General features: G+C 38.1%; 1 long non-coding RNA gene across 1 annotated transcript; it reads right to left on the bottom strand.

Annotated features, from left to right (window-relative positions):
- Positions 1-8,003: 8,003 nt before the first annotated feature.
- Positions 8,004-18,815, bottom strand: LOC120516056. The gene is made up of 4 exons (XR_005630765.1): positions 18,604-18,815; positions 18,321-18,476; positions 16,731-16,827; positions 8,004-8,850 (listed from the first exon to the last, which is right to left on the bottom strand). It is a non-coding gene; the product is annotated as an uncharacterized LOC120516056 (long non-coding RNA).
- Between the last annotated feature and the right edge of the window lie 1,999 nt (positions 18,816-20,814).

The raw sequence follows: 20,814 nt of genomic DNA, 5'->3' as shown, positions 1-20,814 counted from the left end.
CCCTCATGGACCCCGTGATCATCAGAGGTGACTGTGTGCAGAGGGTGCAGACCTATAAATACCTGGGAGTGCAGCTGGATGATAAATTAGACTGGACTGCCAATACTGATGCTCTGTGTAAGAAAGGTCAGAGCCGACTAAACTTCCTTAGAAGGCTGGCGTCCTCCAACATCTGCAATAAGATGCTGCAGATGTTCTATCAGACGGTTGTGGCGAGTGCCCTCTTCTACGCTGTGGTGTGCTGGGGAGGCAGCATAAAGAAGAAGGATGCCTCACGCCTGGACAAAGTGGTGAGGAAGGCAGGCTCTATTGTAGGCATGGAGCTGGACAGTTTGACTTCCGTGGCAGAGCGACGGGCACTGAGCATGACTCCTATCAATCATGGAGAATCCACTGCATCCACTGAACAGGATCATCTCCAGACAGAGGAGCAGCTGCAGCGACAGACTGCTGTCACTGTCCTGCTCCACTGACAGACTAAGGAGATCGTTCCTCCCCCACACTATGTGACTCTTCAGTTCCACCCAGGGGGGTAAATGTTAACACTATACAACATTATAGACTGTTATACCTACCTTAAACTCTCCACCTTGCACTGCACTTTTATTGCTCTTTAATTAAAATTGTTTTTATCACTATACTGCTGCTGGAGTATGTGAATTTCCCCTTGGGCATTAATAAAGTATCTACCTACCTACCTACCTACAGTTCCCGATAAAGTAGGTAAGTGAAAAGACTAGCTGCCTCTAAAATGTGCAGCACTGTAGTGAGTTCATAATTGGAATTCTCATTCATCTACTGTGACATTTATAGAAATGTGGCTACAAGAAGGAACATCAAATTCTGTTAAACAAAGTAATGGCTTATCAACCATTCATTCAGAAAGGGCTCCTGCACCGGGAAAAAACAAAGACAGGGGTGTGTTTGTATGTCGGTCAACATAATCCATTGTTAAAGCACAGTAATTACAACAAGCACTTGTTCACATGGTTAGAAGTTTCAATAGCAAAATACTGGCATACTGGCCTTCCTACCTGCTCAGAGAATTACCTGTAATGTCAATTGTCATTGTCTAATTTCTCAACATACCGTTTTAATATTAATGACTTATTCAAACTGCAATCTGGGGCTATTGACAAACACGAATCTGCACATCGAAAGGGCAATATGACCATTGTGAGTGAATTAAATCAAACAAATCCTACAACACTTCTCCCAAAGTTGCAATATAATGTGTTCTGCTCAACAGGGCAGGTGAACACTTTGGGTAAGTTTTACACAAACATCCAGGATTCTTAGAAGGGTAAAACCCACACTCACTTTGGAGAGCCAGGGCAATTCTCTTTATTACTGTTTCTTGAATACAAACAACTGCAGGAAGGTGGAGCTGAAGCAATGCACTGCCTGGGATATCTGCAGAACAGGCTACAATGAGTAGACATTAACGTAAAACAAATATGCATCAGTCATATGTAAGTTTTATGCAACTGAAATGGTTATGCAGTAAAATAAAACAATACCACAAAAAAAAGTATTGTAATTATCAATAACTGGCTACATTAGGAAATAACTGTTGATCTGTTTATCATAATATATACATAATTTCCACAAAACCAGATACTTTGGACTCACATCAGTTTATCTGTTGCAGAGAAAGTGAGGATGCAATCTCCATCGCTTTCCACATAACATTAAACGTCTACGAAAAGGAACACTTATGCGAGAATGATATTTATTGGCTTGAACTTGGCATTCAACACCATCATTCCCCTAAAATTAGTTCAGGAACATTACAAGAAATATAACCATGTGTAAGAAGATCCAGGATTTCCTGACTGCTACCACCAATAGCCGTGTTCACTTGCAATCAGACAGATAATAAATATGTTGGAAATTTCATGTGAACCTAAAGTGATTTAGTATGACAATTGCACTATTGCATATGGCAGGGTCCAGTAATGAAGGTTTAACATGGTCTACAAATTGGGCAACTTTCCTGTCAATACAGGATATTTTTGATAAGCAATAATGGAACAAAGCAGGTACCAGCAACTGTGTGCTGCTTATTCATCTAAGCTGCATTGTATGCATTGTACTTTTTGCTGAGCACTGATTAGTTGTCAGCTCTTGCATATAGAGAGGTTCTTTTCTATAACTTAGGATAAAATAAAAAATTTGATTTTGTCACAGGGAGTTGCAAAGTAGTTGGACTTAGTCATTGTGTATGTCAGACTATCATGAGAGTTCATCCTGACTGCCTCTGGCTCGCTAAGGTTATGTAAATGAAGATTGCAGCCAAAAATTGCTGGAAAAATCGTGTAATATGGCATGGCCTTAAAGTAGTAAAGGTAACAACTACTGCACTGTGGGAAACGACACATTTAAAACTGGAACCTCTTCACATCTGTTGCCAAGGAAGAATGAAAAGATTAAATGTTCTATTTTGTGTATTTACAGACTGTCTGGGAAAGTGGGGGTGTCAATTTCTATAATCAAAGTACAATTTGGATACAGAAAGAAGAAATTGAAAGGCTCACAACAAAGCAGTGTATTAACTCAGTTACAGTGGACATGTCAGAACATGAGGATGTTGGTCTCAGGATCTAATGAGGCATGAGGAAGTTAGTCAACACCTGTTCTCCACTGAAAGAAATGACATTGAAATGTTGTGGCTTTTCTACCAAAAGAATTCACATGACATTGCTTGAAAGTGTTACTGAAGTTGAAGAAACAAATCGCAAGGGGAGCTACTACTTAAGTGTGATGCTGAAAGAGCTGCAACATGGGCCACAACAAATAACACACTGTATGCTTTAAGTGGAATCTAGTTTTTGCCTTCAACAGGCCAAATCTCAACGCTTGTGCAGTCAGCCCGGCCTCAGAATGGATGCACCTATCATTTACCTGGGCGATGTAAGAGAAAAACAGAAACATCCAGGCACCTGGCATCAGTGTTTTCTGCAAAGGATGTTCTCTTACTGAGCCTTAACTTGATTATACATGAAACATCAATAGATTACACAAAAGCACTCTCAGGCTTAGTGGGCAGTTTGGAAAGTAGTGTGTTTGCAAGAACACAATTTGCAAGTATTATATCATTGAGAATGACTAAAGTCCATTTGGGAAATTTTAGAAATAAGAAAATGTAAAATAAATATTTCTATTTATTGGCTTTGATAGAAAAAAGTCCATAAGCTGCTATGTCAATATGATAATTAGTGATTTTATATTCTTAGTTGTTACTAATTCAAGTAAACACTAACTGGCTAAAGGCTTCCACTAGAAGGCACTCAAGAAGTGACTGGGGACTGCGATCCCCCTTATATGTGACACGGATCAAAAAACCTGCCATCCAATAGACTCTGATGTATCTGGAGTGCAAATAAGCACTAGCCTCAAATTTAGGGGAGCCTTATTCTTATATTTTGGCTGAGGCTTTACCATGAGATCTTAGAGTCTTACATGCATTTTCATTTCTCCTTAAATTTGTTCTTTATTTTCTTGTGATAAAACTGATATGTCTTGGTACAAATGTATGGCATCTTGGTGAGAGTAGGTTAGCACAGAGAGTTTGTGCTTTAGACAGAGATAACACTACATGACAGCCATGGCCGCTTGAGATGACCCCTGGTGCTTGGATACCCTCCTGCTTAAACAGTGAACACATCTGAAATGGCAAGCAGTGCCAAGAAAGATCTATTAGACTGGCCACAAGAAAAAGAAGGACATGAAGTATGATTGGCATCTGCCTTACCTGCTGTTTAGAAGTGTATCCCCTTGTAAGTTTATACAGTACTAGCTCTGTAAGCCCGTGCTTTAAAAAGCACAGTGTCCTAGAAACTATTGAAATCGTCAGAAAAAACATTGAAATGTAGAGATGTCAGGTGCTTGCTTCGCTTGTGCATTAGCGGCAGGAGGAAAAGTAAAAGGGACACCGTCTTGCCAATGTTAGCGGCTAAGTGACTTTCTCTTTCTTCTGAGGTTTCGTTTTGCTGACATGCTGGCCTCTCTTCTATTATTAGCGGTTCAGTGAGTTTTTCGTTTCCTCTGAAGTGGAGCCCTTACCCCAACTCCACCTCTCACTTCCGGACCAGGTAGACACCCACACTTCCACATGTAGACGTTTATATATAAGATAATGTATTCAGGTACTTGTTATATTGTGTATTGTGCTTCACCTTCTTGTACCTATCAAATGTGTTACAAAGAGATCCTTAATTTCACAAATAACTTCCTAATAGTAAATTGGTGGCCTAGTAGATAACACATTGTGCTTTGTATCACAATCTTGTTTGTTCAATCTTTGTCTCTGGCTCAGGTGTAATTGCTTAAAAAGTATGCAAACAATCAGATGACAGTGCTGTATTTTAAAGCATCTTGAGATGGTCCTCAATATGGAAAGAAAGGCACTATAGAAAACAATGCTCTTTTTATTAACATTCCCTTCCTTATTATTTAATTTTAGGTACTTTGTAATTCTGCTGTGTGCCCATAGACCTTACTGTATTCACGCCAAATATTTATCAGCAAATTCAACAAGTATCGAATACATCCTGATTATTTGTTATGCTGCCCAACCTTAAAAAAAATTAACATGTTAGTGGGAGGTGAGTCCATGTGCTGGCAAATCAGGCAGAAATGTACTTGAAATATTTAAAGTGGAAACAGACAAGGCAGGCATCTTAATTCAGTCCTATTCCCATTCCTTGCTCGCCTGTGGGTATGAAAAATACACCAAGGGGGCACAAAGATATACTAATTAAAAGGCTTTTGCGGTGGTTGGTTGTTTTGTTATTTTTCAACAGACCACGAAAGCCTCAGGAGAATAAACTGTGTATGTTGCATTACTTAGAAGTACTATTATATTGCCATCATTTTACAGTATCAGTAAGTTTTGTTTGTCATGCACCTGGGTGTTATGTATAAAATAACTTATGCTATCATTATTTTATAACTTGCATCACAGGCAGCATAAGTGTAAATGTTTCTTGACCACAGGAAGCCTGGTGACAAGCAGTGTCATTTTGGTTAGCCAAACATTATATTTAACATCCAGTAGTGAAATGTGTGGGCTATATGAAATATTAATTTAATTAACTCAGTATATTTATAGTATATATTTTAACACCATATTTTTGTGTAATTTTTGGAAAATAACTTAGTAATTTAATATTACAAAAATACATTTTGTTGCAAAAATTGCTCCATTTTGAATGACTAAACTATCAGAATGTCATTTAATGTACAAGTTAGGTTTAGATCAATGTGAACAATTACAAACATCACTTTATATGATACGTCAGGAATGGATTGGACATCGGTGCAAGGATTGGGGTACCAGCTCTATAATCCTCTTTTAACAGACAAACAAAAAACAGGTTTTAAATAGAAAAAAACACAGCTACAGTCACCTTCTCTCAAAATGTCTCTGAAGAAAATGGAACAGTCCTTCTCCTTCAGAGGGATTCTTTGGAACAAACATCTGCTTTCCGCCAGTGGGTCAAATTTATAGTGCACATCCCGGAAAGAGCAGTGCTTCAGAAACCCAGCAGAGACACCTTCACGTTCAAGGATTTGCCCTTTGGAGCTGCAGGGAAAAGGAAAGAAGTGGTTAGTGACAACTCCCTCTCATCTCTGGAATGGATTATTTCAACAGAGCCTTGAAGGTATACCCTACGTTCACATGTCTTTAAATTGAACATTAACAAAAACAGCAGAAGCAAAAGTAGACCAGTTGTCTTACTTCTTCTAATCACAAAAAAAGTATTTATTAATCTTGTATTATAATGGGAGAATGAGAAATTAAAATTTCAGGAACACATACTGTAGTATGCACTCTCATTGAAGATGTGGTGCAGCAACCCTAAAACTTCCAAAGTAGTGGATGATTTCTGCAGGACAGTCAATGGTCTCTTTGTCCATTACCCCAGTATCAATGGTTTTAAATTCTCTAGAAACATTGGAATAATTTTTTGATACCAGTCAACAGAAAAAGAATCGTATATGTCAAAGTGAAAACAGATCACATCAAAGTGGTCTAAATGAAATTAAGTTCATAAATATGAAACCCCTTAAAGTCAGTATTTATTGGATACACCTTTGGCAGCCATGACAGCCATCAGTCTTTCTGCACAGGCATCTCTTTCTCTCTCTCTATTAGCTTTGCACAACTGGACACTGCAATTTCTCTCCATTCTGATTTGCAAAACTGCTCAGGCACTGTCAGGTTTCATGGCGATTTTGAGTGAACAACATTTTTCATGCCCAGATGTAAATTCTCAGTTGGATTGAGATCTGGACTCTGACTCAACCACTCCAGGATATTAACATTATTGTTATTAAGCTATTCTCATGTAGCTTTGCCTTTATTCTTGGAGTAGTTGACTTGATGAAAACAAATATCTCAAGACAGAGATTTCTTGCAGACAGTATCAGGTTTTCTTCCAGGATTTCCAAGTATTTTGCAGCATTCATTTTACCTTCTACCTCACAATCCTTCTAGGGCCTGCTACAGAGAAGTATCCCCATAGCATGATGCTGCCATCACCATTCTTCACTGTGGGAATGTTGTGTTTTTAATAATGTGCTCTGTTTGGTTTACACCTAACATGATGTTAAGTTTGATGGCCAAAAAGCTTGATTTTGGTCTTGTCAGAAACCTTCCTGTGAACTTCATAGTCTTACATGTACCTTCTGCTGAGATGTCATGTACATTTTTAAGACTTTCCCTATGCCCTTCCTCCATAACGCTGTGACTGGTGAAGTACCTTGGAAGTAGTTGTTGTATGCAAAGTTTCTCCAATCTCTGCCACTGTAATTCATAACTCCTTCAGACATATCTTTGTCTCACATGATCACTCAGTTTTTGTGGATGGCCTGCTTTAGGCAGATTTACAATTTTGCCAAACTCTTTGCATTTCCTAATGATTGATTTAACTGGACTCCAAGGGAGTTGTTTGGAGTTTTCCTTTGTCTCCATTAAGTAGCTTACGCCATAATACTGATACACCACAAGGTGGACCTTCCACATACAGAAGTATTTATGCAACTATCACTTGAAACTCCATGACTACAGACAGGGGATATCCATTGAACTAATTATGTGACTTCTAAAACAAGTTGGTTATTTATTTTGTGTCTTATATCTGTAATTAATTTAGACCATTTTCCAGTGATGTCTTGCAGTTGGGAGACCCGGGTTCGCTTCTCGGGTCCTCCCTGTGTGGAGTTTGCATGTTCTCCCCATGTCTGCGTGGGTTTCCTCCGGGCGCTCCGGTTTCCTCCCACAGTCCAAAGACATGCAGGTTAGGTGGATTGGCGATTCTGAATTGGCCCTAGTGTGTGCTTGGTGTGTGGGTGTGTTTGTGTGTGTCCTGTGGTGGGTTGGCACTCTGCCCAGGATTGGTTTCTGCCTTGTGCCCTGTGTTGGTTGGGATTGGCTCCAGCAGACCCCCGTGACCCTGTGTTCGGATTCAGCGGGTTGGAAAATGGATGGATGGATGGATTTTCCAGTGATCTGTTTTCACTTTGATATTAAAGAGTCCTTTTCTGTTGTTTAGTGTCAGTATAGCCAAATGAAATCATCTGAAGTTGTTGGATAACAATAAAATGTGAAAACGACCAAAATGGTGAATACCTTTATGGGTACTGTAGGATATTAACATAATATATTCATATATGAGATGTTCAAAACTTAAGATGCAATAATACAAAATGAAAACAAGATGAGCTGGAAATATATTTGGTATGAAAAAATAATGTTTTTATTGACAATTGATATTTTAAGGAATAAACAAATTCAAAATTAAAGTTCACTAGTTTCTAAATTAATTATTGTAGAAATACCTACTGCTGCCTAGATATATTAATAAACTTTTAATTTCTCGTAGTTATAAGGTGGTACTGCGGTGGGCTGGTGCCCTGCCCGGGGTTTGTTTCCTGCCTTGCGCCCTGGGAATGGCTCCAGCAGATCCCCGTGACCCTGTAGTTAGGATATAGCGGATTGGATAATGGATGGATGGATATAAGGTTGTGTTTCTTTGGATATACCCATCTGAACTTATCAAACACTCTGAAAGTCTTATCTTTGGCAACATTTCGATGACTTGTTCTTTTTTGGATATGGCTATTTTTTCAAACATCACACTGCTCTGCTTATAGTCTTTTGGAATACAATCACCACATTTGAAATCAATTTCTTCACTAGTTTCTGAGTTAGCAGTGCTGCAGACACACCGGCAGTCTCTTCTATTTATAAGCTATACAGCAAGCACATTAGAGCTGCCTTTGGTCTGATTTTTAATCCCGCTTCCCAGATATTCTGATTGGTCGCATCTACTGCACCTTAGTTTACAATCTGCTAGCAGAATTTTAACGTAGGCACGCACTTTTGACATGAACACACCTCTCTGTTCAGTTAAAGTGCTCATTTGGTGTCAGATGCCAAGTTTGATTTTTGTTTACATTGGGGTTGGTATGGAAAATGCGTCCCAAGCAGTAAGACCATGTTGACGATGAATGTGCATTGTCAGAAACTCCATACAGAGTCATAGCAGGGTTTGGAGCAGCCACCCGTATATTTGTATCCAGGATGCAAACTCGCAAAATGTTATACAGCACTGATGTGCATAAAAACGAGTCCAAAACAGAACTGAGGGAATAAGGAAAAAGGTGGCTTTTAAAGGGGAAGACAGGAAGTGAAGTCAGCGGGGTCAGGCTCATAGGTTTCTTCAGTGATTGGCTCGGTCTCAGATGTTACATCAAAGGGGCCTGAGCCGACAAGGTCTTCCTCCATAGGCTTGGACCCGGAAGTAATGTCAGCAGGGCCAGGTGGAATCTCCCATGGATGGTCTGCAGGAAAGCGAGAAAAAGAATCAGTAAACTGCCACGTCCTGGGCTGACTCGGAAGTGCCGTTACTCAAGCCCTTTAGCAGCCTCCCATGCGCACATGTGTGACAGCATATATCAAAGACATATCACAGTGTCCCTTATATGGTAACATCTACATTTTACAGCTGGTCAAAATTAAATGATTTATTTTCCATTGATTTCTCATGCCCCATTAGCCTCTATTGTAAAGCACCAGTGCGGGCAATAATATTCATCTAAATTTATACAAAACACTTAACTATAGAACACAATTTTGCATGGTAAATGCATATACAGTATACCATGTCTGAGAAGAAATCATTTTGACTTGAAAAATACTAACCTTATTCTTTAAAATAGCTGTAATCCCAATGTAGTTCAGTACAGACAAACATTAAATGGATATAAAATACAAAAACATGTAAATTAAATCGTATAGTATAATGCAATATATAGTCAAACTTAATGCCCAATCCTTCAGAAAAGGTTTCAATACAGCCATATCCATATCTTGATATTACCTGTTGTAGGCAGTGATTAAGCTAGACATATCTAATTTGGATGTCTCTAGTTTGCCAGTCAACATTTTTACAATCTCTTAAAAAGCAGTGGGCATTCCATCACAAGACACAAATCTTAAAGCTAATAATATTTTAATGTGTAGTTGAACATTTTTGTAGGTTATGCTAACCATCCACTACATTTAATTCACCATGTGTATTTTTCCTATGCACGTTTGTCATCATGTCCTTATGCTGGCATGCATTTTCCCAACATGCTTTTGTTGACACTGTGTTTTATTCCCATAGACTAAATATCGCCAAAGAGATGAACTTGACACATGGAAATCCTAAACAGAAAGAGACCAAATAAAGTAGACTGTCCTGTTCAAAACAATAAAAGGAATAATCCTAATTGAACTGTTTTTCTTAAGTTACCTAAAATGAACACTAAATTGTGATATTAAACTTGGGTTCCTCTCTGACTCCTCATTATGCTGTAAGTGGTAAATGGATGAATGAATTTGCAGCATTCATGGTCACTTTTCTTTTCTATTTTTTAATTCATTTTGTTTAGAAACAAAATGTTTTAACAGATCACAACTCAATCAAACAAATGACATAGCAAGTATAATAGTATCCTTCGAAAGCAGTCCATTAAAGTCCACACTCAACCCCAACCAAACAAGAGAGCTGCGCCCTGTCTAAAATAGTTCTTAGTATAGGATAAAACAGAAAGTAAAAGGAAAGGATTTAGCACAGGCCTGCCATGTTTACTTTAGAATTAAATTAGTGAGTTCTTGTCAAGCTCTGAAAAAATTCTTAACAGATCCATATAAACAGAAATTGATTTTTTTTCTAATTTGAAGTAATACAGACCACTGCTTTTCCACCGAGACAGAGGTACATTTGGGATTCTTCAATTTGAGCAAAATAAGTCTTTGTCAAGCCAAATTGTATAAGATAACACAACTGATTTTTTTTCAAAACATAGTTTCATCCCGTAATGGCTTGAAGTGGGCCATTATGCATTGGTACAGCATAACCAGTAATCCATTTTTCATTGCAGCATAATGGCAGTAAACAGTTGCATTACTAGTATCTTTATTTATTTGGCTGATGCCTTTACCCAAGGTGACTTGCAACATCTATGATACAACTAGTTATATTTCTTTTGGTTTTCCAATTGGGGTAAAGGCAGGTCACTAAGTGTCAGTAGTGGGATTTGAACTCACAATCTCAGCAGTTGCAGTCCAAAGCCTTAACCACTACACCATACTGCTTGCCTGTATCAGCCACTCTGACCTACAAAGGGAACCCATTGTTGTATCAACCGTATAAAAAAAGTTTCAGTTTGAACCTCTAAGGGGACCCCCAACTGTACTTGATTAAAAATTTTCAAGGCATTGGGAGAAGGACCAAGATGCTGACAAAAACACAGAGTTCTGGCACATATGTGTATCCACTTCAGACATTGATTGAGAGTGATTTGAAATCCAAGGCTATTTGAGAGGTACTCAAATGTTTTTGCTTCAAGTGATTGATTTACATTCTACATTTTACATTTGATTTAAGTGTAGAACATTCTGAAAACATGCAAGTTAGTGGCGTAGGTTCTTCAAGATATTGGTCAAAGGTTAGATCTTGCCCTGGTTAGACATGTTTATATACAGTATACTGTACAGCATGTGTAATCAAAGAGCAATTTTTTAGGTGAATTAGGGTGCACTTAGCACATATTGAACTAGAGTGTATTTTATGTATTCCATTTCTTCCCTGAATTTTTAAATAAGAAATTCTTACCTCTTTGCACTCTAAGACCATTAAGGGGTAAGTTCCATAAAATTTTTTGATAAACCTCAGGGATGCATGTAGGTGAAAGATAAGGGAAGTTTGGCAGGCTGCTTTTAAGGAAGTCGCTAGTTTGAATATGGAAAAAAATGGGTCACTGGAAGGTTAAATTTGGAACTTAATAGAACAAAAGATGCAAATACGTTATCAGCCTAGAGATCTCAAAATGCCACTGGTATTTTCAAAAGCCACAGAAAACATGAAAAGCTTAATTGTACATCAGATGTGGACAAAGATATCAATTACTGTAGCCCTCAAAGGTGAGGAGTTAAATTGGAGTGGATTTATGAGATTAACTGAGATTCTGTCCACTTGGGAATTGAAAGGCTCAGCAGAGACGTTTTGCAAAGACACACTGGCTAACGAGAACTGTGAAAGTGATATAACCTGCCAAGAGGTCTATCCCACACGATGAGCCCACGCACTTGTCCATCCATCAATCAGTCAGTTAGTCCATCACCTTATATTTTATGCTGCATTGTCACAAACTGATGTTGTAGGGAACAAATAATATTTGTAATATTGGGAGGACAAATGCTTACTTAGATGGATTTCAAGGTGCAATGTCGTTCTATATATTACTATTTTAATAACCCATTATTAGAAAGGCTGACTTCAGAAAATGAGGAGACAAAGGCCAGGTGATTTATAAAAATAAATGACAGCTATGCATGTATTTGGCCTCAACCCACACTAAGATTAAAGACAAGCTGTGCAACGAAAGATCTTTAGAAAATACAAACATTGTTTTCATTTTCTTAGGGTATTCTAGAGTTCTTTTTTTAAATGCACTGGGATCTAGTCTAATTTTTATATATTTACAGCACCTGGACCATAGTTTCATTTAGAATATTACTACAATTACTATTTTGTAAATGTTTGGAATACTGTAATCGGAAGAGAATCCAAATCAGCTTTTGTCATGTCAAGGGCAGTCAAAAAAAATTAACAAGTGACTGTAGCCACAAAACATCAAGCGGGATGAAGCCTAATTTTCTTGCCACATTCTTATTAATAATCTGAAGAAGGACTTTGTCCCTGAAGAGCTCCGATGATGTTAAATAAATTAAAGCAACTAAAGCAGACATTTAGATCTAATTAAAATGCTATTCTCTGATTAATATGTAACTAGAAATGCTTTTTTTATTGTGCCCCCAGCTAATTGACAGGCTCTGGTATTCTTCAAAGACAAATTTTACAAATGAAAAGTGGAGCTGTTGACTGCAGACACACTGTAGCTCCTCAAAACATTCGACTGAACATAATAATTCTTTATTTAGCAGATATCTTTACTCAAGGAGACTTTCAAAATAGTTTTACATACAATAATTGATTGATTATAAAATACAAAATTAACAAAACGAAGAGTGGAACACAAGTATAGCACTGAAATTATTTCCACAGCCAGATTCAACCAAGCTCTCTAACAAAACCAAAGTTGCTTAATGGGTGAATTGGGTCAGTACATTTGCAGAACAGCAGAAGGGCAAAGATCCAAACCAGTCTAAAGGTATATAGTAAAGAGTTGTGTCTTCAAGAGGTGCCTGAACATTAATTATAATAATTCTTTACATTTATATAGTGCTTTTCGCACTACTCAAAGCCCTTTAGTGAGTTTGGAGCCACTTCAGCCACAACTAATGCGTAGCTTCCACCTGGATGATGTGACGGCAGTGATTTTTGCCCCAGTACGCTTATCACATATGAGCTATGAGGTGGCGAAGTGGTGAGAGGGATAGACAATTTAGTTTGGGCATCAGGACACACCCTGCTCATTACAAAGGATGCCCAGGGATCTCTTTTGACCACAGAAAGTCATGACCTCAGTTTTACATCTCAGCTGAAGGACCATGCCATTTTTATGGCACAGTGTCACCATCACTGCACTGGGGCTTTGGGATCCACATTCAGACCACAAGGTAAGAGTCCCTTGTTGGCCTCACCAGCAGCATCCCAAGCTTTTGCTAGATGGTCTCCCATCCAAGATTTGGCCAGGCCCAAACACTCTTAGCTTTAGGTGGATGACCTGTTCTGAAGTGCATGTGGTATAGGAACAGTTTGCAAGGTCAGCGAACACCACATGTCATAGTTTGGTAGAGAGGACTGGGAAAGAAAATAAATGTATACTCTCTGTGGCTGGCTGAAGCAAAACACACACTTGTTTGAAGAACACATGAGAAGAACAGAGACTGGAGAAACTGAGAAGGGGGGCAGCATTGGAAGGTGTAGTTCAGGACCAGAGCTAGGAATCTGATTACAGCAGTTCCAAGGGAAGTAGAAGAATAAAAACAGAGGAGTGGTGTGGGTGTTGTGATGGACAGAACACAGTAGTCAGACAGAAAAATTGTACAAGCATTTATTAGTGGGTGATCACTAAAACATCACATTTGTGTGTTGCTACATTGTTTGCTTGAAATTAGTCGTTAGTGATAAAAGGTCCATTGTTCCCAGGGATTTGTTCCTGCCTTGCACCCTGTGTTGGCTGGGATTGGCACAGCAGACCCCCGTGACCATATTGCTTGACCCTTGCTTTTAAGTGTTTTCTTTTTTGGATTTGTGCTTTTTGCTTGTCTCTTGATCCTGCTTCTGTATCCGTCTGTTCAGTATCAAGTCAAGTGGCTTTACTGTCATATCATCCATACACAATATTGCTGCATACAGTGGCACAAAATGACATTCCCCAGGACTGCAGTGCAACATATACATAAACACAGGGCAAGTGCAAGACAGGTAAAGAATTATACTGTAAATAGATAAATAAATAATAAATACTATATAAGTGAATAGCCAGTAGTAATTTGAAAAAGATGGTGATAAATTAATAAATAATAATAACAATTAATAATAAAAACAACAAAGCAGTAACAAGTGCAACTTACATAAATAAGCTACTAGGAGCAGATCTGAGGACAGAGAGGGAAGCACAGAGTTAAGAGTCCAGGTAGCCAAGGGGTAGAAGCTGTTGGAAAACCTGACAGAACTGGTTTGAATGCTACAGTACCTTCTGCCAGATGGAAGTGTGACAAAGAGACCATGGGAGTTCTGGGAGTGGTCCGTCACAATAACATAGACTTTGCGGATGCAAACAGACTCCGCAGTGATGCCGCTGGGCAGAAGGTTATCGGTGGTTCCCTGCTCCTATAGAATGTGGTGAGAATGGGGGGAGGTAGACTTGTCTTTTTCAGAACTGCCCAAGCACGTGGGGATCCTGCTTGGCCTTCTTGGCTATGTAGGTGGTGTTAATTGACTAAGTAAGGTCAGTTGCTAGGTGCACACCAAGGAATTTGGTGCTTTGCTTTTGACCAATGCCACCACAAAGCACTTGATGTTTACTGGGGTGTTGACAGCATGGACTTTCTTGAAGTCAACACTCATCCCTTTTGTCTTATCCTGATTAAAATATATATTGTTGCACTTGCACCACATTCAGTAAGTTGACACTCATACCTATTGCTGACACTGTTGTGTCATCTGCAAAATTAATGATGGTGCTAGAGTTGTATGCAGTTATATAATGGTGAGTCAGCAAAATGAACAGAAGTGGTCTGAGCAACAAACCCCTCAGAGGTGACAGTGCTCATCGTGATGGTACTGAAGATAGTACTTCTGACACAGACTGTATGGGGTCTCATTGTCAGGAATTTCAGGATCCAGTTGTATAGGGAAGCGTTGTGGCCTAGTAGACCTAACTTCCCTATGAGATTCTAAGGGATAATGATATTGAAAGTTGAACTGAAGTAAATGAAAAGCATTCTAGCATATTTGTTGATGTCTACCTGCCTCAGAGAAATGTTGATGATGTCTGTTAAAATATTCATTAAATAGCTTAAAAATTCCCTGAGCACTTGGCCAGGTATGTTGTCTGGTCCAGCAGGTTTGTGTGAGTTTACATTCACCAAAGTTCTTCTCACATCAGCAGTGGACAAGCACAGTACCTGTTCTTCCTGAGGAAGGATGGACTTCCTCACAGGTATATTGTTCAGGGCACCAAACTGCGCGTAGCAGTCATTTAGAGCATCTGTAAGGGAGGCATCATCACTACAGACAGGTGATCTGGCCTTAGAATCTGTGATGACTGAGCTTCCCTGTCACATGTGCTATGTGTCTCAACCATCTGCCTTTATTATTTATACTTTTGTATTGATTATGTCTTTTGGAATAAAACTACTTTTTTTACTTACTGCTTTTTTACTGCCTATTCTGAACTTCGGTTGCAAAAGTATCCAACTACCCAAGTCCTCTCTTTAATATTTCCCATCAGCTGATCTTGCTTGCTATAATACTGGGGGACCTAAAGCACATGCGTACCCTCAAGCATAATGGAGGGCCATGTTAAAGACAAGCCATACCCAGAAATATGGTGGAAGAGATGCCACAACAGTAAACAAGAACACGTGTCTAGACATTCTGGCTTTATTTTCCCGCATCCCAAAGACATGGAGAGTTTTGTTAACTAGAGGAGTCTACATACAATGAAGTAAGCAGTAGTAAAAATTAAGTGGCCTGCCGGAGGGCCTAAGATCATAATAAACAGGAATTTGAGCTATAAGGAAATGACTGCTTTGTGATTGAGGCAGCAAAATGAGTAAGTTACAAACTACAACATGGACATATTTTTGAATGGTAAGTTGGGTGGCAGGTGTCATATATCTTATTTTGAATTCTTCCTGCATTCATCGATTCTTGATATTGTTGTGGTGTACTTGACATCATTTGAGAGTCTGCTGTAATGTTACACAGCATCAAACATTGCACAGTCCAGAGCTCAATTACAAATAGAGACATGAATCTCAGTGAGAATTTCTTAGTCAATAAAAAGTTAGAAAAAATACACATGGTGTAACATTCTGGTGTACTTGGGGACTTGTTAGCTGATTTGAAAGTTGTAGCATTTTCAGTTTTTTTAGTTGCTCCATCAAAGTGTTAGGTATAACATTTTTGTTTTTTTAAGTTTTTATTATAGTGAGACATAAACACAAATAGCTCTTGTTACAGAATGCAATTTCATGTGTTAGTCAACTACATTAAATGCATTCTCTTTAACAGTACTTTACACTGCTATGTAGTTAAAAGCATAGACCACATAGGCTTGTGGTGGCTCAATATTCGCCTAAGTGATACGAAAATGGCATCAATCGGTGTTCTCTTGTTATTTCTTGATTGTGGGGAGGTGTGTGACTAACTGTAGTTAAAATTTCTTAAATCTTTTTCTCCATTACCCGATAGAGAGTTAAAAGTACAGTCAAAGTCTCAAGGTAAAATTGTTGGCTGCTTTGAACCACACCATGGAGCAGTTTGGAGCTTTGTTTATAAATTAGAGTGGCAAAGAAATCTTGAATCCTTATAATGTGCACATAAGGCAGGCATGAGGCTGTTTTTAGTGTAATGTAGATACTGAGTAAATATTTGTTCACTCTATGCTTACACAGTGACGTTTACACAATTCCATTCCTCTTACTGTAATTTCTAGATATGCAACATTTTTTTGTTTTACTGTTACAGTAAACTTACCTCAAGCAGCAGTTAAAGCGAAGCTGGTGGACCAGCATCACATCATTCCCTGGTTTGACTAACTTCTGTTGGGGATCTCTTTTGCCATCAGGAACAGCTGTCAAATGAGTAAAAGAGGAAAATATACAAAATAAACAAGATGAAGCGACCACTCTCAAGGTAAAATTGAAACAGTAAAACAAATTTGTAATTGAATTTGCACAGAATGTTTCTCTGTTTAAAGTTTACACATTTTCCAACACTTTTCAAAGAGAGATTTTGAAATTTCAAAAATGTGAACAGCCTGCTCTGTTTGAGATGTCTCAATGAAAATTTAACTTTCTTGACAAATCTCCTCAAAGAATTACAGAAATCGCATCAAACCTCAACAAAATCAGTCCATTGGGAGTTGTGTTATGCGGACGGACAGACAAACAGACATGACAATGACAGTATGTGCTTCTCCCTTTATGTGTATACACTCTTAAAAATGAATGAATATATTGGTTACTTGTGTTCAGATTTAGTTTAGGTATATTTAGAAAATCGCAGGGTTATGGTGACCCATACTAGGACTATTTTAAGACAATTATGTACCAGTCTTAGCTCTTATAAATTTATTAACAGAACAGCTTACTCAAACAGCCATACAATATAATCAAAAATAATTCAAATATAAATAAGAGAAAATGTAAATAATTTCTGAAGACTTTATAAGCTCAGCTAAAATACTGATGATATCTGCTTTTCAATCTACTGCTCTAACTACTGCAGCCATTAGCCTTAACACTGACCTTAGTGAAATGGTCGTTCAGAAGTGATTTTAAATTCACTTAACTTAGAGCAAACTCTTTTGATTTTTTTTTGTCACACTGGCCAAGTGAACCTTGGCCACTGAAGGCTTTGCTATATTGTGCAATGTGCTGCTTAGGGACATTACGATCCAACAGGTACATGACAGGAAATTATCTTCAGATGTCTACTTTGAGGTGCATTACTTAAAATGTGATTTCTGCTGTCCCTTGAACACCTCATGCGTGTAAAGCCGGCTTTTACTTAAGGTGTACAATAAAAAAATAACTGTGTCACTGCCCCACTGTTCTGAACCCATTATTCACGTCTCACTCAGATTTTAGAATGTAACTTCTTAGAGAAGAAACTAAAGGGCACATGCTGCCTGATTATGTTTCAGCCAGCAGACGACATCTTGTTACAAAAAACTCAAAGTAAATACTCTGTCATTTCGGCATATGTCTCATTTCACTCTTCAATTACGTCACTGTTTAAAGTTTTGAAAGTTAGAAGGCCCCAGTCTTTTTCTTTGAGCAGGAAATTAATAGGAAAATACATCCCATATTTTTACTTCTAGGTTCCACTGTCTACATTTGTAGTAAATGTAGGATCATATTCACTCTTATTAAAGGCAGTTGTTGAGACATAATAATATATTTTTGTAGACTTTTAAAACACAACAAAATGAGATGGAAAGACCAGATTCATTTTAATATGGCTATCTACTTGATAGCTACCAGAAAAGAAGGCAATTACAAGTGCCACTCAACTCTGCAAAATAGCTAATAATAACAATGCTAAACTCAGAAACCTTCTTACTTGGTTTTGGTGCAGACAGAAGTGAGCCATGGTGACACTTTCTTTCTTTCTTTCTTTCTTTCTTTCTTTCTTTCTTTCTTTCTTTCTTTCTTTCTTTCTTTCTTTCTTTCTTCCAACTACTCCCAGGAACAGTGAATGGCTTGGGTTACCCATATACTGTAAGACACAATGGTTTAAAAGAAACAGTTTGGATATTTTGCTCGATTTTACTGAAGTCTTTAAAAATTAATATTAATGAACATATGTTAGCTGAGCCCTGGATTATAAGTCAGTTAAAGATTACCTGTATGTTCGTGTTTACACAGGAATTTATTTTTTTCTGCTCCTGCTGGTTTGACATGTCTGTTACCTTACTAAATCAACAGCTGTTATGCTAGTGCTACTTTTAGATTATGTCTATGTATCTTTGTGCCCTCTGTCCTTCATCATCATGAAACTCTCTCTTTATTAACCTCCAAATGAGGTTTCCTTTACCCTGCCTAATGCTGGAGGACCTCTGATGGTGCCCTGTCTGCACTGGCATTATAATCTAAATCTTTTGTTGGTGCCAGGGTTGTGAGACACCCCCACCTTGGTCATCATGAGACAGTGACCAATTGAAAATTCTGGCACCTGCGGGGCAGTTTCTCTTGCAGATGATAATGGCAGGAGGCTTTGCACTTACTTAGAGTTTTTAACCAGCCTTGTGTCTTAGTGGATATCAGTTAAGGCTTTATTACATTAGGCTGCTGGTTAAATTCCCACCTCCAACCCACTGTGTGACCCTGAACAAGTCGTATAAACTTCTAGTGCTCCAATTATAAAAACAACACAGTACATAAATAGCCTAAATGGTTGCACAATGCATCTTTATCTGTGCCTTTGAATGGTGTTTTCTATAAAAAGGTACTGAATGTTGACAGCTGAAATGATTGCCAGCCTTGGGACTCCTATTAACTCTGCCAGGAATACAACTTCTGCCAGCTGAGACATGTTGTTCATTTCTTTAGACAATTTGCACTGCAAAATTAATCTCAAGATGTGGCTTGTCATTTTTGTCCTCTAGCAGAGACACTACTTTGCTTTCATGCAGTTGTGGCACACAACAGCTTCATCCTTCTTCAAGTGTGGTGCACTATTCTTATACAGAGCATATACAAAATATTTATGCCTGTGTAAGATTTCACATTTTATTGTTGAATCGCAGAGGATTTCGTTTGTCTTTTTGACACTGATCAACAGAAAAAAAATATTCTTTAATGTCAAAGTGAAAACAGATTTTTGAAAAGTGAACTAGATTAATTACGAATATAAAGCACAACATAATAGAACACATAAGTATTCACCTCTTTAATATAACACACCTAAATTAACCAACTGGTTTAGAAGTCACATAATTAGTTCAGTGGAAATCACCAATCTGTGGTTTCAGTAGATTGTAGTCTAAATATACTTAAACTAGAAAGTCCATCTTATGGTGAGTCAGTATGGTGGCCTAAACTACACAATTAAAATACAAGAATATTCCAAGCAATTCAGTAAAAAGGTGATGGAAAAGCACAAGTCAGGGGATTGATACAAGAAAATATCTAAATTACTAAGCATCCAATTAAAGTTCATTTAAATCAGCCATTTAGAAATGGAAAAAGTATGGCAAAGCTGTATATCTGCCTGGAGTAGGTCATCCACAAAAACTGAGTAAGAGACCTCTGAGAACTCTGAAGGAGTAACAGATTACAGTGGCTGAGATAGGAGACCACCGCACATTATCAAAAACATACCCATTCCCACCATGAAGCATTATGGAGGCAGTATTATTCTGTGGTGATGATTTGCTGCTGCAGACCCTGGAAGGCTTATAAGGGTAAAAGAGTGTAATGCTGACAGCAATTGAGCAGTTGTGTAAAGGAGAATGCAGAAAAATTCCAGTGTCCAGATGTTCACAGCTGATAGAGACCAATCCACGCAGACTCGAGGTTGTCATGGCTGCCAAATACTAAATACTGACTTGAATGGGATGAAGCGATGAATTATTTTGTGTTCTATATTTGTAATTAATTTACAGGGATCTGTTATCATTAAGATAGATCACGTTAAAGATCACTTTTTCTTTTGAATAATGCAAAAAAAAAAAAAAACAAAGCCACTGTGATTCGATATTGTATAATAAAATGAGAAAACTTCCAAGAGGGTGAATACTATTTATGGGCACTGTATTCACTATGAAGTGCAGTCTCCTGTTCCATCAACTGTAGCATGCTGCCCTCTGCCTTTGTTAGAGGTCACTGCTTTATTTTCTCTTAGTTGCATGGCAGTGTTTTTCTTTTCTCCTAGTACAGGTTCACAGTTGCTCAACTACAAACAAATAGGATGCTTCTTTGAATGAGGTGTGTGACGCTCCCAGCTCTTCTGCCTAGGGGCTGAATATGGTTTCCCATCATCCATCAATTTTCTAAACCCGCTTATCAATCAATCAATCAATCAACATTTATTTATATAGCACATTTTCATACAA

Source organism: Polypterus senegalus, chromosome 15, assembly GCF_016835505.1.
Source record: "Polypterus senegalus isolate Bchr_013 chromosome 15, ASM1683550v1, whole genome shotgun sequence".
In the NCBI taxonomy this organism is placed as follows: Eukaryota; Metazoa; Chordata; class Cladistia; order Polypteriformes; family Polypteridae; genus Polypterus; species Polypterus senegalus.
Note: the sequence above shows the minus strand (reverse complement) of the source record. Positions and strands in the feature narration are given on the sequence as shown.